The 11,248-nt window shown below is 40.6% G+C and overlaps 1 pseudogene across 1 annotated transcript; it reads right to left on the reverse strand.

The window, feature by feature from the left end:
* Positions 1-6,611: 6,611 nt before the first annotated feature.
* On the reverse strand, positions 6,612-10,952 carry LOC308676731 (C-type lectin BpLec-like; annotated as a pseudogene). Its single transcript has 6 exons — positions 10,853-10,952; positions 10,524-10,602; positions 10,264-10,355; positions 9,968-10,108; positions 8,936-9,050; positions 6,612-6,894 (listed from the first exon to the last, which is right to left on the reverse strand). The product of its transcript is annotated as a C-type lectin BpLec-like (transcript).
* Positions 10,953-11,248: the final 296 nt, after the last annotated feature.

The raw sequence follows: 11,248 nt of genomic DNA on the forward strand, positions 1-11,248 counted from the left end.
CTGCAGCCCTCAACCCTTCTGATCATGTCTATTTCCAACCAAAGAGAAAATTCAGGAAAATTGGAAACCATTTCATTTACCTGTCCCTGAGGCCTTTTGCTCCATCTTAAAAGTCTATCCCCCCAAACCAGAAGCAAGTCCTTGTTTTCATAAATGGTGAAGCCCATGTACTTCACCAATTATGAAGGCAAGCGCTTTTATATGGTCTATGTACTTCATCAATTCAGCAGATGGTGTCCTTCCACCCCTGAAAGGATGAGAGCTGAGCCAAATCAGATTCTGTTCAGGAATATCTGAAAACTCTTCCATTTACCTACTTTTTTCCCCTTTTGTCTCCTTGCAAGCAAGTCTGCATCATGCCTCAGAGATTGGTTGCAGAAGCAAGGGAACCGCTATGGATATTTGGATAATAAACTAAGTTGGGATGATGCTGAGGTAAGAACCATTTTCACCAGTCCAGGTGTGGTGAAATGTTCCTTGAGAAACCAAATTGCACAAATGAACTCATGAACATGGAAAGCCATCTTCTTGTCTTGCCTCTATTCATAGATTGACTACCAGAACTGTGGTCCTGGGCGTCATCTCATTTCTATCCTCATCCCCCAAGCATCCATATTGATGGCCGAACACATCAAAAACAAATGGAGATCATTTAGCCATATCTAGATTGGACTCAATGATGTCTCTGGGGTACGTCTGACTTTTTTCATTTCAATTTTTTTTAAAAAAAAATCCTGGTCTACATATTGCATTCTTCATGCAGTACTTTTGCAAATTGACAATGTTCGGCTTATCCCTTGTTGTTGTTGTTACTTGCGAAGTCATGTCGGACCCATCCAGTTAGTCCTTTCTTCTCATTAGGTGGCCAAAGTATTTGAGTTTCAACTTCAGGATCTGGCCTTCTAAAGAGCAGTCGGGGTTGATCTCCTGTAGGACTGATTGGTTTGATCAACTTGCAGTCCGAGGGACTTGCAGGAGTCTTCTCCAGCACCATAGTTCAAAGGCCTCAATTCTTTGGCGCTCAGCCTTTCTTATGGTCCAACTTTCACAGCCATGCATTGCAACTGTGAAGACCATAGCCTTGACTATACACACTTTTGTTAACAGGGTGATGTCTCTGCTTGTTAGTGTGCTGTCTAGATTTGCCATGGCTTTCCTCCCCAGGAGCAAGCGTCTTTTAATTTCTTGGCTGCAATCTCCATCTGCGGTGATCTTGGAGCCCAGGAAAATAAAATCTGTCACTACCTCCATTTCTTCCCCATCTATTTGCCAGGAATTGAGAGGGCCAGATGCCATGATCTTGGTTTTCTTAATGTTAAGTTTCAAGCCAACTTTTGTACTCTCCTTCTTCACCCACAACAAGAGGCTCTTTAGTTCCTCTTCACTTTCTGCCATTAGAGTGGTATCATCTGCATACCTTAGACTGTTAATATTTCTCCTGGCAATTTGAATTCCAAGTTTTGATTCATCTAGCCCTGACTTTCTCATGATGTGCTCTGCATATAAGTTAAACAGGCAGGGCGACAGTATACAGCCTTGCCAGACTCCTTTCCCAATTTTGAACCAATCAGTGGTTCCGTGTCCAGTTCTCACTGTTGCTTCTTGACCTGCATATAGGTTTCTCAAGAGACAAATAACATGGTCTGATACTCCCATCTCTTTAAGAACTTGTCACAGTTTGTTGTGATCTACACAATCAAAGGCTTTAACATAGTCAATGAAGCAGAAGTACAGTAGACGTTTTTCTGGAACTCCGTAGCTTTCTCCATGATCCAGCTTATGTTGGCAATTTGATCTCTAGTTCCTCTGCCTCTTTGAAATCCTGCCTGTACTTCTGGTAGTTCTTGATCCACATACTGCTGGAGTCTAGCTTGTAGGATTTAAAGAATAATTTTACTAGCATGTGAAATGAGTGCAATGGTGCAATAATTTGAACATTCTTTGGCACTGCCTTTCTTTGGAATTGGAATGTAAACTGATCTTTTCCAATCCTGTGGCCACTGTTGAGTTTTCCAAATTTGCTGGCAAATTGAGTTTAGCACTTTTACTGCATTGTCTTTTAAGATTTTGAATAGCTGAGCTGGAATACTGTCACCTCCACTAGTTTTCCTAAGGCTCACTTCAATTCACATTCTAGGATGTCTGGCTCGAGGTCAGTGACCACCTCATTGTGGTTATCAGGGATGTTAAGTTCATTCTTGTATAGTTCTTCTGTGTAATTTTGCCACCTCTTCTTAATCTCTTCTGCATCTGTTAGGTCCCTGCCATTATGGTCCTTTATCATGCCCATCTTTGCATGAAACGTTCCCTTCATCTCTCCAATTTTCTTGAAGAGATCTCTGGTCCCCCCCCCCTATTCTATTGTTTTCTTCTATTTCTTTGCACTGTTCATTTAAGAAGGCATTCTTATCTCTTCTAGCTATTCTCTGGAATTCTCCATTCAGTTGGGTGTATCTTTCTTTTTCTCCCTTGCCTTTCGCTATGAGGGGCTCATCTTCCAGCATCATATCTTTTTGCCTTTTGGTATTGTCCATGGGGTTTTCATGGCAAAGATACTGGAATGAGTTGCCATTTCCTTCTCCAGTGGATCACATTTTGTCAGAACTCTCTGCTATGACCAGTCCATCTTGGGTGGCCCTGCACAGCATAACTCATAGCTTCATTGAATTACACAAGCCCCTTCTCCATGACAAGGCAGTAATCCATGAAGGTGGGGCTCATCCCTATGAATCAATGAATGCCCGATTCTATGGAATCTACTCTTACAGAAAGTCTAATGATCTTCGGCCCACTGATTGTGGACTATCAGTTTCATAACTTCAAGAATTTATTATTGACACCAAAGAACTGGGAATTTTCTCCACACTGAACAGCCAGTTTCTTGACACATGAATTACCTTCTACTCAAACACACAAACCTTACTCAATCAGGTGTGATGCCTCCATGTACCTATTCAAATTGCATCCCTTTATATTTTTTAAGTAAGCTGTGTTCAGGAGAGGTGTGAATCAGCTCAGGTTGTCTTTTACAGATTAATTGGAAGCTTAATGTATTAGCATTAGAGCCATACTGTGCAGAGGTTAGAACCATGGTAGCGAACCTATGGCAAGCGTGCCACAGGTGGCACGCAGAACCCTCTCTGTGGTCACGCACACTATCACCCCAGTCCTAGGCCTTCAGCTGGGTTTTATAAAACCTTTTCATTTTAGGCCTCTGCTGCCATGTGCAAAAAAAAAGTTTCAATCAATCAATCAATTTTAACTTCTCGCGGGGAAAAAAAGATCTCATAAAGTGGAATTGATTGATTGAACTTTTTAGTCCCACTCAGTCTGCCATTACCATGGCAGCCATGCCCACCCAATTGGCCACACCCACCCAATGGGCCATACCCACCTGTCACCCGATGATACATAAGTGGGTTTTGGGTTGCAGTTTGGGCACTCGGTCACTAAAAGGTTCGCCATCACTGGGTTAGAATGCAATAATAATAATTATTATAATTATAATTATAATAATAGAGTTGGAAGGGACGTTGGAGGTCTTCTGGTCCAATCCCCTGCTCTAGTCCTCTGGTAGTTCCCCGGTGCTCCAGGATATTTGAAAGATATAGTTCAGTGGTTCTGAGATCATATCTGCCAGTTCCTTCAGAACCTTGGGGTGCAATCCATCTGGTCCTGGTGATTTGAACTCATCTAGGGTAGACAGGTGCTCACTTACCATTTTCTTGCCTATCTTAACCTGTGTTTCTAATCTGTATTTTACGGTACAGTTTTTGATAGGTTGTACTGTTCTTTCTCTTTGTGTAAAGACCAATGCAAAAAATGTGTTAAATAGTTCTGCTTTCTCCCTGTTGCTTGTCCCCTTCTTGCCACTTTCTCCCAATAATGGACCGATGATTTCCTTAACTTTTTTTCTTTTTTTTTTGAAAGCTTTTTTGTTATTTTTTACTTTTGTCACAAACCTTAGTTTGTTTTGAGCCTTAGCTTTCCTCACTTCAATTTTGCAGATGCAGGCTGTTTACTGATATTCTGCCTTAGTTATGTGCCCCTCTTTTTATACTTGTCCTTTTTATCTTTCAATTTATCAGAGAGTTCTTTATGCAGCCATGCTGGTTTCTTTTGAGAGCTGTTATTTTTCTTCTTTGTTGGTATTGTGAAAGACTGGGCTTTTATAATCTCACTTTTCAAAATTTCCCAAGCTTATTGACTTGTTTTCTTTTGAGGATTCTCATGCATAGAATCCTTTCCAAGCTCTCTCTAAGTTTATTGAAATTAGCTCTCTTAAAGTCCAAGACTCTAGTTTGACTATGTTCTATTGCTTGTGCTTGCATAATGTTGAATTCCAATATTGCATGATCACTCTCCCCCAATGTTCCTGTGGCCTCAACACCTTCTATCATTTCATCTCTGTTAGTGACAATTATGTCCAATATGGCCAATCCCCTTCTCTATTTTGGGGGAGAAAAGGTTGTCTGCTAGGTTTGTCAGGAATCTGTTTGATCTTCCACTTGGTGCAGAGTTTGTCTCCCAGTTGATGTCAGGGTAATTAAAGTCCCCCATTACTATTGTGATGTGCTTCCTACATACCTTAGTTAACTGACTAGCAAAAAGTTCATCTATTTTCTCTGTTTGGTTGAGTGGCCTATAGTATACATCTATGGCAATGTCATTTTTCCCCTTTATATTAACCCAAATGCATTCAAGACAGTTTTCATCATTGTTGTGCTCTATTTCTGTAGAGATGTAGTTATTTCTTATATAGAGAACAACTCCACCTCCTCTTTTGTTTGGACTGTTTCTTTTAAATAATTTAAATCCCTCTAGCTGTGTGTTCCATTTGTGGGTTTCATCCCACCAAGTTTCCATAATGGCAACAATATCATATCTGCCCTCATTTACCTGAATTTCTAATTCACCCTGTTTGTTGTTTATACTCTATGCGTTGGTGTATAGACATTTGAGTCCTTTATGACTGACCCTGTGTTTACTTTCTATATAACTTTTGTGGTGCCTGAGTTCCCCTATTTCCTTACCAACTGTTTGATTAATGCATTTGGTGTGGCACTCACTATTAAAAGCTTGATTTTGCTTGACAGCAAGGTTGATATTCTTATCTGCACACACATCTATGTTACATGCACTGATAAACCTATTAGTTTTAGATTCCTGGGACAGGAATGTTCTATATCAATTAATTCACTGTCTCCATTGTTCAATTTAAATATTTCCTCCAGAAAATCTGTGAATTTAATGCCAAGTAACTCAGTCCCTTTCTTTGCTGGATGCAAACCATCTCTTTTGTACAGTTTTTCACTGGACCACCTGCAGACATCATGACTAATATAACCAAAGCCTTCCTCTTTACACCACTCCTTTAGCCACATATTGAATTCTGCTATATGCTGGCCTTTTCCATTTTGTTCCTTATACACTGGTAAAACCTCTGAAAAACTAAGCCTACAGCCTATCCTACTAAGTTCCTGTCCCAAGCTTTGGAAATCATTCTGCACAGAGAGTACATCTTTTGGGGACAGATCATTAATGCCAAAATGTACAATAGCATCCACATCACAGTGGATGCTATTGCAAGTCAACTCTGCCCACAGTCAGGAGTTCGATTCTGACCAACTCAAAGTTGACTCAGCCTTCCATTTTTCCGAGGTTGGTAAAATGAGGACCCAGATTGTTGGGGCAATATCCTGACTCTGTAAAATGCCTAGAGAGGGCTGTAAAGCACGATGAAGTGATATAAAGTATAAATCTAGGTGCTATTATTATTGTTATTGGTTTAGAAGAGCAGATGATGTTTCTTCTTCTGCATTTACTTTAAAATGGGGGATCAAAAGTTGAGTAAGGGATTACAAAATTAGGTCTTTAAAGATGGGTCAGTGATTACAAAGTTCAGCATCCTAAATAAAGGAAAGGGGACAGAAAAGGAAGAAGGGGGAAGCAGGTTGGTATGGGAAAGCAAAGACTCTTAAGCTCTTCCAGATATGTTCAGACCTGTCTCACCATCTATTGGAGAATCCTTCAGCATACCATCAATCTCTCAGAGCCAGGGATATAAAAGGGGTGCAGGTTAACCAGGAACTATCAAGATAGGTTTGATCAGGGAAGTTAAGTGCACCGTCTTTTTCCTTCCCCTATTGCTAAGCACATTTGATTTGTGCTTAGATTGTAAGCCACTCTAAGTCTTCGGAGAAGGGCGGGATATAAATGGGATTAAAAAATAAAATAAAAAAAATTACATCTCTCCTGTTTTACACTTAAGATGAGACATCATCTGGACAATCTTTTTTTTTGTTGATTCTTGATTCAGAATTTCCTTATAAGGCACTTTACTTATGCCAGCTTTTTGTAACTATTGTGGTTAGGGATTCACTGCTCCTTCAACACTTTGTATATACTTAGTTGGAAAAGTTATGTGTTTTCTCCCCTCTATTTCATTCATTCCTTTTATTCCTTTCTCCTCAAACACTGGGATGAAACACTTGGATTTGACCCAGCCAATACAACTGTTTACACTCCTCCCAACCTCACCAAGTGTTGTCATCTCCTGTTCTTAAATGACAGAAATATACTCAGAAGCTTTGCACATATGTGCTGTAGAGGTTTTATTAGTGTTGTATCGCCACCGAGAAAAGTCAGGAGATGGGGTAAAGGGAAAGTTGTCTATTCTAAGAGGAAATGTGGATAGAAAAGGGAAAGTTCTGGTCTGTCATTCTGAATGCTTCAAAGGCGGTGAAATCAACAGGGTGTCAATCAAATCTGCAGGTATTTCATAGTTGGTACTGGTTGCATCCCAGCTACATTTGCTCAGATGGCTCTACAGACGGTACTTACAGATGTAAGCATTAGGACTGCTACATGGCTTATCATTCCACAATTTAAAATCTAAAATGCAAAAGATAGGACAAAATTTAATTCTTAATTCCTTCAGCAGTGACCTAGAAAATATTGTCACCCTTTAAATTTCATAAAAATATCTCCAGAGGCCCCAAGAGAATTTCCCAGGAAAAGCCGAAAGAATGTTGACTTCCAGGGAATAAATGGAGAACTGGAAGCAGTTAATATTCCACAACCATCATCCACCCAAAAAAATATTTTCAATTGCTATTGTAAAATTAAAAGTCCCTCTCTTTATGGCAGAAAGAGATTTAGGAGTCTGGAAAAAGAGAAGGGAAGGGAAGGGAAGGGAAGGGAAGGGAAGGGAAGGGAAGGAAAGGAAAGGAAAGGAAAGGAAAGGAAAGGAAAGGAAAGGAAAGGAAAGGAAAGGAAAGGAAAGGAAAGGAAAGGAAAGGAAAGGAAAGGAAAGGAAAGGAAAGGAAAGGAAAGGAAAGGAAAGGAAAGGAAAGGAATTCATATGAATTTTTTTCTCCTGATCTCACAATTCCAAAACCACTTTTTAATCTAGAAGTGAGAGATGTAGGTGCTGACCTTAATTGCCCATGATTATTAAACTATATGAAGAAAATTCCTGAGTTAAAAATAGAAAGTGGAACACATTAACTACAGATACACAAATGAATGCATAAATAAGTGCTAGTAACTGACAGTGGAAAGGGACACAGTGGCTCAGTGGGTTAGGACGCTGAGCTTTTTGATCAGAAGGTCGGCAGTTTGACGGGTCGAATCCCGAGTGCCGCATAACAGAGTGAGTGCCTGTTACTCATCCCAGCTTCTGCCAACCTAGCAGTTCGAAAGCACGTAAAAATGCAAGTAGAAAAATAGGGACCACTACGGTGGGAAGGTAACAGCGTTCCATGTGCCTTTGGCATCTAGTCATGCCGGCCACATGACCACGGAGATGTCTCGGACAAGCACTGGCTCTTCGGCTTTGAAACGGAGATGAGCACCAGCGCCTAGAGTTGGAAACGACTAGCACGCATGTGCAGGGGAACCTTTACCTTTACCTTAACTGACAGTGGATCCTGCTGTTGCAATGGCAATCCTTGGTGGAGCAGTGGGCTAATGCCTCCTTAAGTAACACCAGCTGCCTGCAATTAGTGCAGGTTCGAGTCCCACCAGGCTCAAGGTTGACTCAGCCTTCCATCCTTCCGAGGTAGGTAAAATGAGGACCCAGATTGTTGGGGGCAATAAGCTGACTTTGTAATAATGCCACTGGGGGGGGGGCAAAAGCCCTAATAAGCAGGCATATACATAGAATGAAGGCTATTGCTAAGCACATTGATTTGTGCTTCTTAGATTGTAAGCCGCCCTGAGTCTTCGGAGAAGGGCAGGATATAAATGGGATTTTTTTAAAAAAAAATTTCCTTCTGGATTATTTTGGTTGAACCAGTCATTTTTTCACATCATGCAGAGAATCTGTCCAAAGTACTTCGCTTGATCCAAAACATTTACGCAAAGGCAGGCAAGATCCCACTAAGATCTTGCATGGCAAAAATTTCAAGCATCAAAAAATGTTTAACTCATAATTGTCCTGCCCTTTCATTACACTTTGGACCTGCTCTGTGACGTGCCTACCATGCTCTTCCTAACAAGAGGTTCAGTTTTGAGCATTCAGTAGGACATGGCATGCTCATTTGAAAAGATTTAGGCCATTTTTCTCCATCTCATTGCTTTTCAGATCTGTTGCACCTCCGTTGATGCTGGAAAGTTTACTCTGGTGGGGACCAGATTTGGAAAGGCTAAATTGTATCTGGATAACAATTATCCAGCTTTGCCCTCATGGAATGCTAACTATTACTCTTAAAAGGCTATTATTAAAAGAGAGAGAGAGAGAGAGAGAGATTGAGAGAGAGAGAGGACATCTTCAGTTTTCAATTATGAAAAGCTCCGTGAAACATATGGGCTCCATTCCTCTGACTGATGGGATGAGTCCAAATTCAAAAAAACAAACTCTAATTTTCATGACTGGATCTGACTTGAAAATAATGGCTCATTAGAGAATACCAGCTAAGAAGTGTTGCCTTACCCGAGTCATGTGTCACCTCCGTACAGTGCTCCTCCTGATTAGAGTTGTCTGGCTGGTTTGTCATCCAGGCTCTGAAGTTGTAGGTGGATTCATCAGCCCATCTCCATCGCCTTTTCTGTTGATGAAAGACAGACCGCAATCACATGTTAAGAAGGTAAGTAACCACCTGGAATGATAAACTACACAGATTAGCTGAAAGAGTTGAGCGGTGGGCAGCTCTTAGATACTAGCTATGATGAAGAAGTTCAAGCAATTTTCCAAGGGGGTCAAGTTACAATTTTTGTAGTGCATATGCATTGAAATAAAGAATCTCAAGGCATCATATCATGACTAATTCACGACAGTGAATGTGGTGGAAATTTATATTCGCCACCATCATATGTTGCATCTAACATTCAGCTCTATGAAAGTTTGGATTGCCAGAGGTGAATTTTGTGAAATATTTTGGACTATTGCAACCACTCTTCGCCCACCGTTCATATTTGCCTGAAAGGTAGAGGTGGAAGGCCGCTTACAATGAACTTTTGTTATTATACTGTCAGGATGAAGTGGTCCCCCCTTCAAAAAAAAGGGAGGGAGTGAAATACCTAGCACTGGTTATAATTTAGAAGCCTTCTTGATATCACAGAAGTCAGTGCAGGATGTGGACTAGTTTGAGGCCCTAAACTCAATAAAGCTTGGAAGGGCCTATTGTTAAAGACATGCACCAGAAATGCATCTGAAATCTAAAGTGTAGCTAAAGAGGACTGTATATGTGTATCCTGCCTCTTTTAATATCCTGTAGAATCTTTTATTTTGGGGAGGGGGAACTTCTCAAACTTCAAATATAGATTATTTAGCTTATGCCTAAATCCAGCACTGACTGCAGTTATGAGCATCAACAAACAATCTCAGGTCCTAACAATACATTATCCTCGGCAAACAGCTCACCCAAAATAACTGAAGCGTGTGTGTAAAATTACTGTGTGAAGATTACAAACTGTGGATCAGGAATGGGAAAAAATCAAATAAAACGAAATATGTTGGACTCACCCCAGAAATATCAAAGAGCCCTATCCAGACACTGCTAAGGAATTCCTGTTTGTCTTTCATGTATAGAGACAACAGTGAGGACTCTTGGCGGCTGAGGACAGAGGCAAGATGACATCCTGGCCCGTGGCTCTGGCACTCGAGCTAGGAAGAGAGGGAAGACACAAAAATGGCACTCCATTCTCATGAGTGGGATTGTCTCAAACTTTAAACCTTGCACATCTCCATTTGTGTGATTTTGGTTTCTCAGGAAACCTTTCACCACACCTGGACTGGTGAAAAAAAAGGGGGGGGCTTACCTCAGCAGCATCCCAATCTAATTTTTCATCGAAATATCCATAGCAGTTCCCCTGTTTCTGCAACCAGTCTGTGGGGCATGACGCAGCCCTGGCTGCAAGGAGAAAAAAGCAGAATATTCATTTTCTAGTGCACCTCAGCAATACAATTTCAGAATGCTGGGAGATTACCTGACCTGTATAGGACATATGAAAATTTCTGGCTTATCTGAATTGTTTAATTCTCTATGTTTCCCATATCATGATTAATTTGGGGGGCTCACCTCCCAAAAAAGGATTGGTGATCAAGATTCCAAGGCAACAGAGGCCGAAATATATGGAAAATCCCATCTTCTGGTTGCCCTTTAGGAGAATAGAGAAATAGATGTATAGAAGGATTAATAGAGTGGCAATTCATATTAGCCTGCTGAGAAAGAAAGCAAATTTTTGAGGTCCATCATTTCATTCTGAATCTAGTTTACCTGCATACTTTGCTATTGCGGTGTCTAGCATACAACCTATGGAAAATTCTATTTCTACTTCAAAAAATTCTCTCCTTATAGCAATGCCATGTCACTATACAGATAGCAGAGACTATCTAACCAGCACTTACCAAGAATGCCTTCAGCCTCTCACTTTGCAAAGTTCTTCAACTGGAGAGGTTGAATTGGTGGACAGTTGGACTGGTGGACTCTCACTTTCTGAGCAACCATTAAATAGTCTCCAGATAGGCCTGGCACAAAATCAAGATGCATGACTTTCTTCAAGGATTTCCTGGTCCACCCTCTTCTTTTTCCCATAACTGATAGGAAAGGAAATGAAGCTCAGACTGAAAGATAATTGGCAAGTATTTCCTTGGGTAAAAAAAAGAGTTATCAAAATATATACCCATTGATTCTACATCCTAGTGGGAAGCAAAGACTATGGTTTATTAATCATTCGTCATATTTACTTGTTTTCTTTATTCTGTTGGTTTTAAGTGTCATGTTTTCTAGTTTATGTCATGTCA

Source organism: Vipera berus (assembly GCF_964194415.1).
Source record: "Vipera berus genome assembly, chromosome: W".
Classification (NCBI taxonomy): Eukaryota; Metazoa; Chordata; class Lepidosauria; order Squamata; family Viperidae; genus Vipera; species Vipera berus.